The sequence below is a fragment of the Hibiscus syriacus genome, unplaced genomic scaffold (assembly GCF_006381635.1).
Source record: "Hibiscus syriacus cultivar Baekdansim isolate YM2019G1 unplaced genomic scaffold, ASM638163v2 tig00110912_pilon, whole genome shotgun sequence".
In the NCBI taxonomy this organism is placed as follows: Eukaryota; Viridiplantae; Streptophyta; class Magnoliopsida; order Malvales; family Malvaceae; genus Hibiscus; species Hibiscus syriacus.
Genome location: NW_024062911.1, coordinates 2,045,391 through 2,063,497, shown reverse-complemented (window position 1 = coordinate 2,063,497; position 18,107 = coordinate 2,045,391). Strand labels below are relative to the sequence as shown.

The following is an 18,107-nucleotide window of genomic DNA, read 5'->3' as shown; positions in this document are numbered from 1 at the left end:
TATTTTTTTACCTTTATTTGTCATATTCCTTTATACCTATTAAAACAAATCTATTAATCACTTTTTATGGATAATTTTGTTATTTCTCTCTTTTATATAACTTAATACACGGTCAAACTTATCTCCTAAGATTTGTGCTTAGTTAACTTAAAAAAAAATTATGGGACGGAAGAATATATCATTTTAAAATTTGGTAAATTACATTAATCATCACTAAAATATCATTTCATTCCTATTTTGTTCATTATGGTTTATTTTTTAATTTAATTACTGAAATTTCAAATTACTCTTATTTTGGTCACTCCATAATGACAAGGATGATTTTAATATTTTTAATTATGATATTACATATTTTATTAATATAGTTGGGATAAAGTACACAAATGGTCATCCAACTATAGGATACTATTTTGTTGAGTCTCTTGACTATTAAATGTTACGAAATGGCCCCCTGACTATAGGGAGTTGCTTTGTTGAGTTCATCGACTATTAAAAGTTACAAAATGATCACCTGACTATTCATTATGTTTCAAACTCTTTCTTTTCTATTAAAAAATTAGCAGTGTTCTGACCTGGTCGTTAACATACTGACTGATAATCGTTTGAGATTATGAGATCAGATTTTATTATATCTTAGTAAATAGGTTAACGTCTAGCTCAGATTATCGTCAATATTTTAACGGAAAAGGGCGTGTTTAAACATTATGAATAGTCAGGTGATCATTTTATAACTTTTAATAGTCGAGGGACTCAACAAAGCAACTCCCTATAGTTGGGAGATCATTCTGTAACTTTTAATAGTCGGGAGACTCAAAAAAGTAGTATCCTATAGTCTGTGGACCATTTGTGTACTTTACCCTATTTTTTTGGCAAATAAATTATGATAAAAAAATAAAATCAAGACCCCAAATCATACCTCATAAACCATAAATCTAAATCTTAAACCCAAAATCATACCCCCATCCTCACACTCAACAATCACACCTTCATCGGCCACAACAAAGAGTTCATAACCAATGGTTGTCGTCTACATTACCCCCCTAACCCACCTGTGCGCCAGTACCTATTCTCTATCGTTGTTTTTGATGAATCTTTTGAATGTAGGAGGTCATCTAGGGTTCATTTTAGCTTGTAATTTTGGTGTTATTTTTAAAAGTTTATTGGGGTTGCAAATTTGGTATTCATTTTTTTTTTTTATAAATTGTTGGCGTCTTTAAATCATCATCCGGTCTGGGCCACTCACACAAGAATAAATCTAAGGTTCAATATCCAAATTTTGAAATTTTATTTGAATCGAAGCAAGAAGATCCATGAAACCCTTATATTCCTTGTGTTCCACGTAAGTAAGATCTCAACCAGTGACGTACGTAGAAATTTATGTTAATGAGTGTGAACTTAAGAAGTTATGTTAAAAATTTTAGGTGTGCGAAATTAGATAATCAATAGAAAATATAAAAAATTAAAATATAAGATAATTTAAAAAATTTTAAGGGTGCGGTCTCGTTTCATCCCTGATCTCAACAAGTTTGCTCCTTAATCCATATTTTTTTATTTGGAATTGGATGGCTTCTTCTAGGGTACCCAATCTACAACCACTAAGCGGCGAAGGAGTGTTTGATTTGAGTGAGACCGGTGAGGGTTGGAGTGGGGATATGATTTTGGGTTTAAGGATTGAGTATGATTTAGAGGTTTAGGGTTTAAGTATAAAATTTATGGTATGATTTTAGGGTTTCAATTTTATTTTTATTCTAATCGTATGCGACAAAAATATTAATAAAATATATAATGTCATAATAAAAATAATATTAAAATAATTAATGTCTTTACAGAATGATTAAAACATAAGTAATTTGAAAGTTTAATAATTAAACTTAAACAATAAAAATAGTTGAGTGATGAATAATATAGTTTATCATTTAAAATTTGATCAACATATAAATTTTATTTTATTTTATTTTATTTTTCTAAAAGAATGAGCTCTTATGCATGAAAATAATATTTGAGCACAAGTCAATTATAATTATTCATCGTAAATAAATAAATAAATAATATCCACATCATTTTGAGTTGGTTTAAAATTTACTCAATGAAATTATGCGCAATGTATCTTATTAAAGAAATTAAATTCGACCAAAATAGTATCTTGTCAGTTTTTGGTTTAATTTGTTGGAATAATAATTATTTAAAAATTAATTACTATATAATAGCAACTAAAAAAGTTATTTAACCAAATAAAATTCTTTTTATCACATAACGTAGAGGTATCTTTATCATATATAATAAAGTGTGTTAAGCTTTGGGGATGGATAAAGATAAGTGTCTCTCATGAAAAATATTCAAATTTAATAATTTAATGAAATTTTATATTATTTAATGAAATTATTAATTATTATTTTTTTTTATTTTTCTTGTGTTTTAATTAACTTTTATTTTCTAATCTTAATTAATTTGAATAATTCATGTTTAGATAATTTATTTTTGTATTTGATATTTTTAATAAGGGTAAACTATGATTTTAGTACAAAAACTATCAATTTTGATTCGTTTTAGTGCCTATACTTTTAATTTTTCAAAATCATGCCTAAAGTTTACTTTTTGTTTCATTTTAATATCTCATCGTTATGTTTTGGGGAAAAAAATGAAAGTCTAGGTATCAAAATACGTTTAGTACCTAAATCATACTTAAGTTTAGAAAAAAAAATTATGGTACTAAAACGAATCAAAACTGATAGTTTGGGTACTAAACGCCTTAAGTTTTTAACTATGGGATGCTAAAATGAAACAAAAACTATAGGTATGGTTGTGAAAAAATTAATAGTTTAGGTACTAAATTGGACCAAAACGAATAGTTTAGATACTAAATGTGTAATTTACCCTTTAATAAATAGTGGTTAAATAATACATGTTTAAATAATTAATAATAAATTAATTCGTCTTATAAGTATTTAAATTAGTTTGATAAATACTTGAAACATATTTGTTATTAAAATAGAAATATAATTTCTTACGTTAGAATTATTGAGATTGGTATTTACAACAAAAGTGAAAAATATATCTTCTAGCTCAATAAAAGATGTCTATGCGAATCAATTTCACAATACGATCCTCGTCAGTTTTATTTTTTTTTTGTATTAGACGATCTTCAATAGGATCATCGTTATCATCGTCATCGTCACTTGCAGTCTACCATGTGGCTATTTGACTTAACTGACACCCTTTGACTCTAATATTCCCTATCTAACACTGATTGACCAATATTTCCCGAAATAACACTCTTTCGGCTGAGGTAGCAGAAATGCGCATCCCTAAGGGCGCGCTTTACCTGAATTTTAGCTGATTGGGATGTAAGGCGCATCCCTGGGGATGCACTTTCCCGGGGTTTTGCTGAATCGGATGCCACGTTGATTTTTTTTAATAAATATTTAATTTTTATTGTTATTATAAATTAGTAATATATTATGGAAAGTGTTTCGGCTATAATTTAAGAATTATCGAAGGTATTTTTTAAATGTGTGTTAAAGATGGAGTGAATTTAGGTTGAAGTGTTATATGTTTAAGGGACTTTGGCATTCACCCATTCCACACGACATTAATCGGATGGAACTATACGATGTCCGACTCTCGGACAATGGAACAATAGATGAAAACCAGCTTTGATCGTATTGTAGTTCTAGGAAAAATGTATGAAATTATAATATTACACGTATGGTTATTTATCTATTTTTTTCTATTTTGATTATCGATCTATCAATTTTATCACTTAATTATTTAAATGTTATCAATCAAGTCATCTTTTTTCAATATTTAACGCAAATATTGATGCATCAGTTAATAAAATTAGTATAATTACACATTTAATCTTCAATACTTACATATTTTATCAATTTAGTCTTAATTTTAATTTAATTTAATAAATTTAATCCTTCAATCAGAACATGAAATGTGTCATCGTATACATAAAGTTTTTTTTCTAACTTTTAATTTGTTTAATTTAATATTTTTTCTCTAATTAGAAGGTGGAATTATTATAATATTTAAAATTAATAATAAATTTTTTATAATAAATAACATTAATTATTATATTGAATAATTATAATTAATCGTTTTAAAAAATTACCAATAAAAATAATTTATATAATATTAACCAAATATCATAAAATAATTTTTAAATACTAATTTAAAAAAAATTATAATTTATTTAGGTGTACATACATTGGGAAATTATAAAAATGCAATTACATTTAAATATTAGAAACAAAAGCATTCATTGAAATAGAATATTAATTACATAAGGGTTAACAGTTATGTGATGATAACAGAGCTGAACATTTTTTCTATTGTACCCGATATTTCTGCAATGCCCACATCTTTTTTGTTCTGTTGACTTCTCCCGAATATTCATATCACAATGTATTCTAGTGGATTTTGGACGACCTGAGTCCCTCAATAGCAACGGATCTGGTACAATTGTAAGCCAAGTTTGAATCTCATCCAGGTCTCTTTCAATACCTATGGGCGGAAACTCAAATTCATATACCTTGAATACTTGTGAAAGTTGGTATACGGGATCAACATAATTTTTGTAGTACAAATGCAAATGTGAGCAAGCTGCAATAACATGAGAGCATGGATATTTGAGTGCTTGAAAGAAACCACAATCACACCACCTCTCTTGCATATTAACTCTGAAAGAGTTAGCTTCAATCTCTTGCAGCAGACGTGGAATTTTGGTTACACGAAACAATTCACGGGTACGAGAAAAATTTGTAACCAACATCCCATTTGATGCAACCACTATTTTCTGTAAATCAACTACTAGTCTTGGGTGGTAAATATGGTCGTTCTACATCCAAGTAAGAGCTTGTCCACCAAGCTTTGCAAAGAGTTAACCCAAACGAAAATAAGTCATTTTGATCAACGCCGTGACTGGTAAATGACGCGCCCCCTTTAAGGTTGAATTGATTGCTTCAGCCAAGTTGGTTGTCATATGACCATAGAGATACCCCCCCGTCATACGCATTTTTCCACATTTCTTTGCTGATGTCCATAACGTACTCGCACCCCTTCTTATTTTTGCCAAACAATTCTTGTAGCATAGACTCAAACCTTTGAGGTAAGAGTTCGTAACCTAAGCCATTAGGAATATGTAATAGTTAATATGAAGTATAAATAAGTAATACGAAAATGATTAAAAAATTAGAAAAAAGTAACGTACCCATGCGCACGACTAACTGACGTTCATTGTTCTTCTTGTATTTTCCATAATAGTTTGCAGCAATATGACTGACACAATAACGATGTTGAACATGTGGAGGTTTCCATATTGGACCCAAAAAGTCCATTACTGCTTTTATTTCGGCTCCTCGGTCTGAAATAATGCATACTCATTCCCTTGTGACAACATGTAAACGTAAATTTTTAAGGAAAAAAACCCAAGACTCAGTGTCTTCTCCTTGAACGAGGGCAAATGCAACAGGAAGAATATTGCGGTTACCATCTTGGACCACAACCAATAATAAAACTTGCTTGTATTTCCCATACAAGAAAATACCATCAATTTGGACAAATGGTTTACAGTACTTCTCTGCATTAATACACTGAGGGTAAGCCCAAAAGACACGATAGAATTGGCAGCGATCGCGAACCACTCAATCATTCACGTAATGATGTTGAGTTTCGAACTCAACAATTGTCCCGGGATTAAGTCTCTGCATAACATGATACCAACTGGGCAGCTCATTGTAAGAAGAATCCCATTCGCCATGAAGTTTGACAATAGCATTCTGTTTTGGCAACCAATCTTTCTTATAGGAGACAGTGTACCCATATAGTGATTGTATAGAAAAAATCAACACTACAACAGATATATGAGAGCTTTGCTTCATAATGGGCATGATTTCTTGGCAAATAATGTTGGAGTCCAAGTTGGGATGATCCTGGTTTATACCTCTTGCACAACACGTATGAGGATTGTTGTATCTGGTTTATACCAAGCTTCCTCTTTGATGCACGAACCATCCATTTACATCCGTTGTCACATTGGATGCAGTAGCAGACATATTTCTCCATGGTAGATCAATCAACTCGGGACTAAACTGAGTTATGAATATTGTAACTCTTTATTGTCATCATTGCTTCCTCTTTCGATGCGAACTCCATTCCAATATGTAAATCACCGTCATTGACTGATGATTGAAGTCCATAGTTGCCAACATCAGGGAGATCCGAAAATTCAGGCTCGTACATTGCATCATAATCAGCCCCATAAATATGTGCAGGAAGTTTAGTTGTCTTCCTCATAATCATCATAGTGTACGTTAAACTGTGGTGAGTCAGGTTCAACGAATAATCCCATTTCAGCACCATCTGCACCTGGTTCCCGAAGAGGTTCTTCTGGTGGAGATGAGGGTTCCTCATATAATCCAATGTTGAAATTAAAGAAGTTGTCGATTGTGTGTCCTCCCCTTGAACTTGAGGCCATTGTATCATGTGGGTTATGAACAGACTGTCGTCTCGATGGTATTTCCATGTGTAAGTCAAAAACAGTGGCAGATGAATGTCTTCCCCTTGAAGTGGAAGAGATGTTGCCATATGGATTATTGGTGAAGCCACGTGGGTTGAGATCATAAGTTGTTGCTGATGAATGCCTTCCTATTGAACTTGATGGCCTGGTATCTGGCGTTAGATTTGCCATTAATGATGTGAAATCATTACAGATCAGTTGTGTCAGACTATCAACTTGATAAGCTTTATATGCAATACCAAAGTGAGAGGAATATGAGAGACCACGAAAAACATGAACATCAATAAAGTGGCATACATTTCAATAAGAGATTGTGAACTTCCCATATGAGCATAAACCATCATAGAAACATCATCATCATTAGAAAGCTGAAATGATGTATATATGAGTGAAAAAAGTACAGTAGGAAATCTATACTGAAGTAAAGATAGTCTTCTCCAGCCTGCTACACAAATCTTTAACGAATTTTTTGTGATTAACTCCTCAAGAGTGATGTTTCTCTTCAAGGTTAAGGGGATATAATGATCTGATTAAAAAATAACCCCCTCTTCAGCTTCCTTAATTTCTCCATCATATAAAACAACAGCAGAAAGATGACTCATTTTCAAAGAATAGAGGATTGATATTTTTGAGAAATTTAGAGTTTGAGAATTTGAAAACTTGGGAGCTGAAGTTTGTTTTGAAAGTTTATAATACGTTGCATATAATAGTGTCTATAACCGGGGTACTATTCACGTGAAGGCGCTTTCCCGGAGGTGCGCCTTCCATTATTTTGTCAGAGAATATGTTACCATTGTCCTATTATGTCACTCATGTCCCTCGGGGGCACTATTCATGTTAGTAACTATTATGTTTAAGGGGACTTGGCAAAGTGGTCAAAGCGCGTTTCCGGGGGCGCACCCTCCATTATTTTGTCAGATAATATGTTATAATTGCCCTATTATGTCACTCATGTCCCTCGGGGGCACTATTCATGTCAGTACCTATTATGTTTGAGGGGGCTTGGCAAAGTGGTGAAAGCGCATTTCTGGGGGGGCACCTTCCATTATTTTTTCAGAGAATATGTTATCATTGCCCTATTATGTCACTCATGTCCCTCGGGGGCACTATTAATGTCAGTACCTATTATGTTTGAGGGGACTTGGCAAAGTGGTGAAAGCGCGTTTCCGGGGGCGTGTCTTCCATTATTTTGTCAGAGAATATGTTATCATTGCCCTATTATGTCACTCATGTCCCTCGGGGGCACTATTTATATTAGTACCTATTATGTTTGAGGGGACTTGGCAAAGTGGTGAAAGCGCGTTTCCGGGGACGCGCCTTCCATTATTTTGTCAAAGAATATGTTATCATTGCCCTATTATGTCACTCATGTCCCTCGGGGCACTATTCATGCCAGTACCTATTATGTTTGAGGGGACTTGGCAAAGTGGTGAAAGCGTGTTTTCGGGGGTGCACCTTCCATTATTTTGTCAGATAATATGTTATCATTGCCCTATTATGTCACTCATGTCCCTCGGGGGCACTATTCATGTCAGTACCTATTATGTTTGAGGGGACATAGCAAAGTGGTGAAAGCGTGTTCCCGGAGAGGGGCGCATTCGATTGTTATGTCAGAGAATATGTTATAATTGCCCTATCATGTGAGTCATGTCCCCGGAGACACAACAAAGTGGTGAAATCGGGTAAATTATAACATAAATTTAAGTTCTTTTTGGAAGTTCAGCAAGTTAAGGATAAAATCATATATATGAATAAATTTAAGTTCATAACTTAAATTAAAACATTATGTGAAGTTTGAATAAATTGGATAAAATGTTATGGATAAATTGAAATAATGTGAAGTGATAAGTTGGTTGTTACATTGAAAATGTATAGAATGAGCATTGAAATGTTTTTACGAATTATTTTCTATTGTGCGCCTTTGTTAATGGGATTATAACACGTGGGTTTTAATGTATATGTTTTATAATAATGCTCATTAAGTACTGTGGAATTACTTTTTAAATAATTTTACAAGAAAATGTGATTTAATTTCAATTTAAGTACTGTGAACTATAATTTGAATATAACTTTTAATTTCGAATACAATTTTAAATTTCAATTGGAATAATAAGTTGAATTTGTATTTTAAAAACATTTAACAAACATTTAATGTTAAATATGAATAAAAAATAACATTAAAAATATTGTTGTAACAACCATTAAACATTTAAATAACATAAAAAATTACATAAATTTCTAAAATATAACTATTTAAATAACATTAAATATAAATGGATCACCGATGTCGTCTTCTCGAATGAGTTCCACATGGCGGTGGTTGTCTATTTCGCTGAGGATTTCTTCGTGGAACTTGTTCTTCAGTCTCCTCATCTTCACTATCATCATCATCATCAGCATTTTCTTCATTTGGCATAGATGACGCTGAAGGGCATGTATAAAATAACGACCCTGAAAGAGTGCTATTAACAATCCCACCGTTCATAGAGAATTGAGAAAACTGTGAAAACATTGGCATCGATGTCTGTGATCCAGATGGAGATTGAGGTGTCCGTGGAGAAGCACCACCAGCCAAATAAGAAGCATATGAACCATATGTTGGATCATTAAACATAGTCCTATATGCACCTCCATAGGGTGTCATAAAACCCTGCGGGCTAGGCATGTAACCTGGCGGGCTAGGAATGTAACCTTGCGGGCTAGGAATGTCACCCTGCGGAGATGGCATATGAACTGGTGGTCTTGGCATATACACTTACGGAGATGACATCTGAACTAGAGGGCTGGGTATGTACCCCTGTGACATCATCATTGGTGGATATGGATGTTGTGGTGGGACTGATGCCGAATTGGTAGCACCTTCTCTCCGTCCACGAGTCGAGGGATTATGATATTAAGATGGTGGACGTCTATCTCGGCGCCTATGAATGCTAACCCCTCCTGCTTCCATTGAAAGTAGAAACAGTTTCCCGTTTTCATTAAACCACTCGATATAGTTATTCGTAACCATATGACTAGTTTCAGCGTAAAATTGTTGAGGGGGTAACTATGCATACCGGTTCTCCCAAATCGCAATCCAATCTCTGTGTCTCTCCACCCAGATGACCTCTTTCTTTCCTCGTCTGTCTATGTTATGCACGTCATCTAAATTCCTAGGTTCTCTGGGAATATATTGCGTACAACAAAACTGATGGAGCACACGATCAACCGGATGCCACTCAACAATCGCATAACATATAAGAGGTACAACTGACATCCATACATCTAATGACCCACTCAGGTGGGGTGGGATGCAAGCTTTTACTTCATCGCTCGCATAAGGTATCCACTGAAACTGAAATATAAATATACAATTCAAATAAATATATTCTAATTATATCTAACATTTTAAATTAAAATATTCATATTTAAACAGATTTAAAAACATACCTCAAACCCAGCTTTTGTATCAATAAGTAAACAGATTTCCGCTAGTTCAGAAGGGATATCTCTATGATTTCTTCTTTTCATCGACTACCTATGAAATATAATATAAACTAAATATCACCCTATTTAATTAAAAATATTTAAATCAAAATTTAGTTCAGAAATTACCTCAATAATAAGGGAAATATGTATGGCTCATTAACAATTGGGCATAAGAAAGGCATGCGGAACCACGACCATGATTGCAGAAGCAAGAGACATCCACCGATAGCATTTTTTTATAATTCTTTGTACGACACATTTCTCTAAAGAGAAATGCCAAAACTACAGCGCCCCAACTATATCTTCCAGCTTCATCAAAATCAACCAGATGACGCAACCACATCAAATATACTTGGTTGCGAGATTTGTCGGAAATCAATATTCCTCTAATGATTCATAGAATATAAGCCCAAGCTCATGCCTTTGCTTCATCATCAGAAGCATTTTCATTCAAAACTTCAAAATTAACTTTCAGCCATGATAAAACTATTCTACCTCCATTAAACTCTGGCGGAGTAGCTCCAAGATACTCCATGCACATTGACTGCTAATCACCATCGGCCATACTACACATAATATTTCCGTTGACGGGAAGCCCCAGATGCATGGAGACATCCTCCAATGTAATTGTAAACTCTCCACATGGAAGATGAAATGTGTGTGTCTCAGGCCTCCACCTCTCAATCAATGTAGAAATTAGGACATGTTCGAGTTTGCAACCAACAATAATATGTACAATATACCCGAACCCGGTAGAAGACAAATATGGCAAAATAATTGTTGGTATCGGTATACGTGGGTTTTTAATAAATGTCTCTAAAATACGATCATTTTCCTAATTAATAAGCATTTAAAAAATTTAAAATTAATATAAATTCATGATAGATTTAAATTAAAATAATAATAATATTAACATAAATTAAAAAAATTATTACCATATCACTAAAATGTCTGGAGATATGGTTTGTATCTAATTGCAGCAACATTTTGCTTTCCATTATAACTATAGACAAAAAATATAATTAGCACAAATAATAATTAATTAATAAATTTAAAATAAATAATAATTATATAAATATTATTTTAATAAAAAATAATATTTATATAAATATAATAATAAAAAATATAACAATTATTTAAAAAAAATACTAACTTAAACAAAAATTTATTACCACTAATAAGAAATTTAAAACTCAAATGAAAGGAGAATTTGAGTTATATAAGAGAGGAAAAGATGTTTTGGTGTGAAAAATGAAGGGGGTTGAAGGGGTTTATATAGGGGAGGAGGAGGGTGGTAGTTGAGGAAAAAGTTGATGCGCATTTATGATGTTTAATGAAAGGCGCATCCCCAGGGATGCGCCTTACCCCCGTGACATCCGACTCAGCAAAACCCCGTGAAAGCTCGTCCCCAGGGATGAACCTTACCCGTATGGCATCCCAGTCAGCTAAAACCCAGGTAAAGCGCGTCCCCAGGGATGCACCATTATGCCACCTCAACCGAAAGGGTGTTACTTTGGGAAATATTGGTCAATCGGTGTTAGATAGGGAATATTAAGGTTAAAGGGAGTCAGTTATGTCAAATCACCTTACCATGTATCATGGTGTATTAATGGCGTAGATTGGTTCATTGGCATGCATAAGTTGTACAATAATAGATGATGTCATGTGAAGAATAATAATTACATAAGCATCTGATCAAAAACCTCATCTCTAAATGGAATCGACATAGGTGAATAGGAGGTCGGTACGACTATTTGAATATGATTTTTCGAGTAATTATTGTAGACATTCGTTTTTGTCTGGGTCAAAAAAAATATTATTATTATTATTATTAATTTAATATTATTACAAATTTTGCTTGCAGGCCTATCAGTCAAATACAAAAGCCCAATACCAGTGACCCAATTACAAGGTCAAAAATAAAAATCCTGGAGCCCAAATTTACAAGACCCAGATCATCAACCCAGTACCAGATTCGACCCGGAAGAGGACCTGATCCAGACTTGACCCGAATGAGACCCGAACTGATCCAGGAGATGACCAGTTCAACTAGGGTTTTAACCCTAAATGGTTTCTAGCACTGCCTAACAGCTCAGTACCACCGAACGCCTCTTTACCGCAAAGCCTTAGAACCTCCAATCCACTGGTCGTCATTGCTTACGTCAACTTCAACCAAATCATCAAAAACCAGCACCAAATCATCCACTAAAATAAAATAATGAAACAAATACTGGAAAATCCGGATTTGATTTCACTCTACCTAATCGACCACTAAAAATCAACTATAAAATAAGAGATGAAGCATTCGAACAGGGGCTCTGATTGGAAAAAAATGTAAAAGAGGCCCTCGATTCGAACTAAAAACATATTGTAGGGAATTTTCTCCCCATTTTTTCTCAAGAAATCAATACAAGAAAAATATCATATTTCTAAGGTAGTTTTTTTATGTTTTCCAGCATATTCGAACAAAAACAAAATTAGAGAATAAGATAATCGAAGATTTGTTTACCTGAGAGATGTGTAGGTGGCTGGTTTTGGGTAGGTTTGGCCCTCGGTTGAGTATAGAAGGTCGAGAGGGGTGTTGCCTTTAGTATTCAGTCGTTTAGGTTTCGGGGTAAATAAGAAATCGAAGCTTTTCATTTTATTTAGGGACAGTGGAGCCTTCTCAGTGGTGGCTAGCACTGTTTGGAGTGGTAAATGGCCACCAACACGTGGTGGGCGGTGTTGTTTGTGAGAGCTTCACTCTCTCAGCCGCAAGTGGAAAGCAAGGAGAGAAAGAGATTCGATAGGGAGGGGTTTAGATTAAGTTTTAGGTTATATATTAGGTTTAGGGTTAATTATTTATTAAGCCCCTCTAATTTAGCCGCTTATTTCTATTCTAGTCACCTGTTTTAGGGTTAAATAGCCATGTAGGCCCTTGGTCCTTTATAGTCTCAAAATTCAGGCATTGGAATGAAGTTTACATTATTTCGTTTTTAGCCTCTATCTTTCCACGTTCATATCTTAGTCACCAGTTTACTTATTATACCATTTTTGTTTATATTTAACTTTGATCACAATGTGTGTAATTATTTTATTTTAGTCATTGTCTTGTTTTGGGTTTAATTAGTATTTTCTCCTTTATGTTTCTTGTTATTTTATTTTAGTCCTCTATATTAGTTCTGGGTTATTTTCATATTTAGTGCCTATAATATTTATTATTTTGATGTTAGCTTTATTTTTTTATATTTGTGGTTCACCTTCTGAATTTCTATTTTGCTATTTTAGTCTTTTAAATTTTTGTTTTAGATGTTTTAGCCTTTTCAATTTCTGTTTTTACCATTTTAATTCTTTAAGTTCATGTTTATTGTTAGATCTATTATTCGAGTAAAATAATTTCTTTAATTAATTAATTTGAAGCAAGTTAATCAATATTTAATAAATGGATCATATTTTAACTTTATATTTGATTCAGGGTTTCTACCATTACGACAACGTGTAAGGAAACAATACCAATTTTGGGCAATGTGGGGGTGTTAATCCTTCCCCACGTGTAAACGACTCCCAAACCCGTTTTAATTGAATCTTTGGTAAACGCAGACCAACTTTTGTCTTAAAAATGATTTTTCTTAAAATTGTTTTTAAAAGATGTTTTTAGGTATTCAACCTACCTAACCCAAAGGTTGATGGCGACTCTATCCAATTTTTTCCAAATTAATCTAAAACCCCAAATTTTCTAAAATTAAAAGTCGTAACTGTTTTAAAACAATAAACAAATTGTTCCGCCTAAAAATGGTTATGACAGCTTGGTGACTCCGCTGGGGATTCTTTTTAGAAAGTCAGACTGTATATCGGTTACACATTGTCGTTTAATGGAAATTATGAATTCGAGTCTTCAGTTAACTTATGATCATTTTATTGAAGTTTTTAATTGCTTCATTTTTAATTGTCAGACTAACATTTGAATTTTTTCTTTCAGCTTTATCCAAGTTTTTGTTGAGAGTTTTTATTTGTTCATCTTCTAAGTCAAAGGTAGATACGCTCCTCCTCACACACATCACATACATTGGCATAATATAAGCTCTAGACACGAGCTTCGATCCAAATAAGTCAGGGTGAATGCTTTACTCTCGTAAGAATTTATTCTTCGTATGAGTTTTAGCAAACAACCCATGGGATACATACTTTATACCTTCGTAGGGATTTATTCCTCGTATGGGCATAAGGCAGTGAATCCCATCGAATTGAAATCGTTCCATTCTAAACCTGTAATGGGTGAGGATCGAGGGTTTGGCAGCCCAAGGGGGTACCAACATCAAGGACAATTCGAGTACCATTTTTCTGTTAGAGCCTAAACCATGCATATAGTGAACCATAGAACTGTCACCTTAGGTATAGGCATATCAAACCTCTAGCCGTCAGTAGGTACCCAAAATAAGTGTACACAAAGGAGGAGCGTTTATAAACCCTTATCTTTTGCTTTAAGTTCGTAAAATATATTTTATTTTCGATTAAAAGCATGCGAACTAGATATCATGCGGTTAGGATTATTTTCTTGAAATAATTATTTCGGGTAGATAGCATGTCCGGATAGGAATGCTATTTAATTAAAGCATGTTTAGGTAGATATCATGACGGGGTAGGTGTTTTATTCATCTTTGAATAACATTTTATCTGTATCGATTATCTTACATGTACTAAATAATTTCTTTTCTTTTATTTGTGTACACTAACTTATTTCTTTTCTTTAGATTGTGTCATTTTTCATCATTCTTTGCATTGCATTGCATTGACATGATATAATGCAAAAAGTATTGATCTGCAAAGGGATATCCATAAGAAAATTTTCTCAAAGAAGAGATAAAAGTTTTCAATCAAGCGGTTGCGTACACAGACATGAATTGAGGGCTAAAAGAAGTTCAGAATACCAGAATGAGACTTACTTGAAGATCATGAAACACTGAAATGATGATCCATTGGGTCAATGAGTAATCCAGCAGTGGAGTCTTCTCTACAATCATGTCATCACTAGTCATTAAGAAGCGACGTACTAAATTCAGCACCGTCGAGGCATTAATGGAGTTAGTTTACAAAGCATTGAGGGGAATCAGTTCCAAATATGAAAATCTGAGATGAAACAGTAAGCTCAACGATCGTGTAGCATTTGAGACTGAAATGATGATTCATTCATCAGAGTAACTCAATAGTAGATTCTTATCTACGATCATCTAATTGCTAGGAGCGATGCATTGACTTCCGCACTGACTTCCACTTTAGATGTAATGAATGACAAACTTCATTGGATCAAGTGGGATGTAGAAAACAACACTGTAAAGCCATATGACAGTGACCCATACCAATTTTATTCCTTGAATCCTTGCAAATCCCCAGTTTGCATATACATCAATTAAAGTAGCAACCAACTGTGCAATAAAAAAGGCAGTGACCAGTAACAGTCCGAGACGCTCAACATAAGATCAATTACGTGATCTAGTCACAAAAAAATTAGAGGCTGGCTCACAATGCTTACTTGTAAATATAAGACACCCATCATTTGATCCTCCCTGTCCCTTAGAGACCTTACACCAAATTTTTCTGAGAAGAAGTCAGTATCATCTATAACCCAGAAGAAAACGACAATCATCAATGCCAAGTAGCCTTCAAACACAATTTCGGTGGCAAAAGAATTCTTTCAGTTCCTTCTATCAGGAAAGACATACACTTTACTCTATCCTTTGAGATTTTCATGATGGTTCCATCGTTTAGAATGGAAATGATGAAAACCATGAATGGCAAAAAATAGAACTTCTAGATGAGAGCAATAAACATAAACTCAAACACAATACGGATAGTGATGTAGACTTCATATATAGTGTAGTTCTTCACCCTCTGGAAAATGGCTCTGCTAGTTAACGTCGCATTGATAATAATACTTAGTCCAGGTTTTGTAAGAACAATATCTGAAGCACTCCGTTCCGCATCAGTAGCATCGGCCATAGCGATACCATTATTAGCCTTCTTCAAAGAAGGAGCACCGTTAATATCATCTCCAGTCATTCCACAAGTATGCTTAATCTCTTGCAACTTCTTCACAATTTCGTATTTGTGCTCCAGAAAGATGCCAACAAACCCATATGCCTTCTTAATCAACTCTTCCATAGGGAGAGCAGCTATGCTTGCATCCTTGTCTTGACCAAGAAAAGAAACAGATGGATACATGTTTGTTCCCATTCCAAGTCGTCGGCCAGTCTCCTTTGCAATGGCAAGTTGATCACCCGTAATGATCTTGACATTGACACCAAGATTAAAAGCTCTATGAATGGTCTCTGCACTATCATACCTTGGAGAATCAAACAGAGGCAATAAACCAACAAATTACCAAGAAGTACCAGCATATTCTTTTGTTTTTACTGCACTTGTTGTCTTGCAACACCTCATGACCGAAGTCCAAGATCCGCTAACTTATAGAATGAACCTTATTCTTAACACATTATTTTGCATTGCAAAGGGTTAAGATATGTTCAGAAGCACCTTTGCTTGCTCGGTGCCAGTTACCATTTGAATCAAGATAAGTCAAAGCAGTTCTCTTGTCTACATGATTAAAAAGCAAGAAGTGCACCTATCTGATACCAGATCTTGCCTTCTTTGGATCAAACAATCATTTCAACAATGGCAACATCAATGACATATTGATTTTCAGTTCTAGAGGCTCTTGCTGCAAGCAGGACAACATGCACCTTATTGACATCCTTTGCAAACACCTCAATCAAGTTTCTCTCAAAACTCAGTTTGTTAAGAGTCATCATCACTACAAAGGACATCCATACCGATCATTTCTTCAAAACCAGTCATTCACTTGGTAATAGCACCCTGCTGAGACAGCATGTGAGATTCGATTACCATGGTCATCATTTTCAAGGACAAAGATCTAAAACGAAATAGTGGTAATCTTCAGACTCAACTATCTAAGAAAAAGGCATGTCTGTAAAGTGTACTGTCTGTAATGTGAATGCTTTTATGACTGGTGAAAATTATTCTACGATATTCATCGTTGGGATTAATATTTTTGCATCTGCATTTGCATCTTTGTATTTTGTATATGCATTTCATTTTTAAGCATTTTCATAAAAAATGGAGCTAATTCATGGATGATTAGATGAAGTGGTCCTAACCACGTGACACCACATGGAAGCAAGAAGCTAAAATCAGTACAATTAGAGCTTGTTTAGCTGGTTGTAGGACTGAGCCTTCTAGAACGATCTGAGGAAAGAGTCTCCATATCCCAAGGGCTACGATGTTGATCTCTTGTGCAACTACCATATAGGAAGCTTCAAACATTCCGCTGAGAATTGTAAAGCAATGAAGCACAAGATCCATAACCTGATGGATTCAGGGGCATGAACAATCAAAGAAGAATGGGGGTATGACATTTACCACATTGAAATGAGAGCATTGTTTTGTTTGAAAAAGCTTTTGTTCCGTCTTTCATAATTGTTTAATCTTTTAAACAATTGAATTTATGCTACCTTCTAAGGTTGAATAATTGAGCAAATTTTAATTTTTAGTTCTTCGAATATCAAATGAATTAAGGATTCTTTTAATTCTTCAAGAATTATGGATTTTTGACATGTGGCAAGATATTTACTTGAACATGAACCTTCCTACCATAAGACGCAACTTGGGGCATCTCGCATCAATTTTCTGAAGTTGAGCTTGTATGATCGAGGCATGCTGAGAGCAAGAAGCAGAAAAGAGGAGAATTATTTCAAAATAATTCTATCATGCATTAATTACATTTTTTTTCATGTGAATAAAACTTAATCCTAAAAACCTATCCCCTTGGGGATAACTCTTCTGCAAGGAATTTCATGTATGAGATGATGAACGACTTTGTTTCATTTATCTATATATATATATATATATCCCTTGTTGTCCCCTTTTGAGCCTATAGTATTTTTCTTCTGATTCAACCCTAACCAAGGATCACCCTCCACCCTGGGGGCAAGGTGAAGGAAATCTGCTCACATGAGTGAAGACATCAATCCAGAGGAGATACTAAAAGGTGAACCAAATGCCAAGTGCTAAGATCCAATCAAAACGAAGAGAAAAGAAGTAAAGAAAGAGCAAAAAGGAAAAA

The 18,107-nt window shown here is 34.0% G+C and overlaps 1 pseudogene; it reads right to left on the bottom strand.

Annotated features, from left to right (window-relative positions):
* Nucleotides 1-15,243: 15,243 nt before the first annotated feature.
* LOC120146366 lies at nucleotides 15,244-16,879 on the bottom strand (annotated as a pseudogene).
* Nucleotides 16,880-18,107: the final 1,228 nt, after the last annotated feature.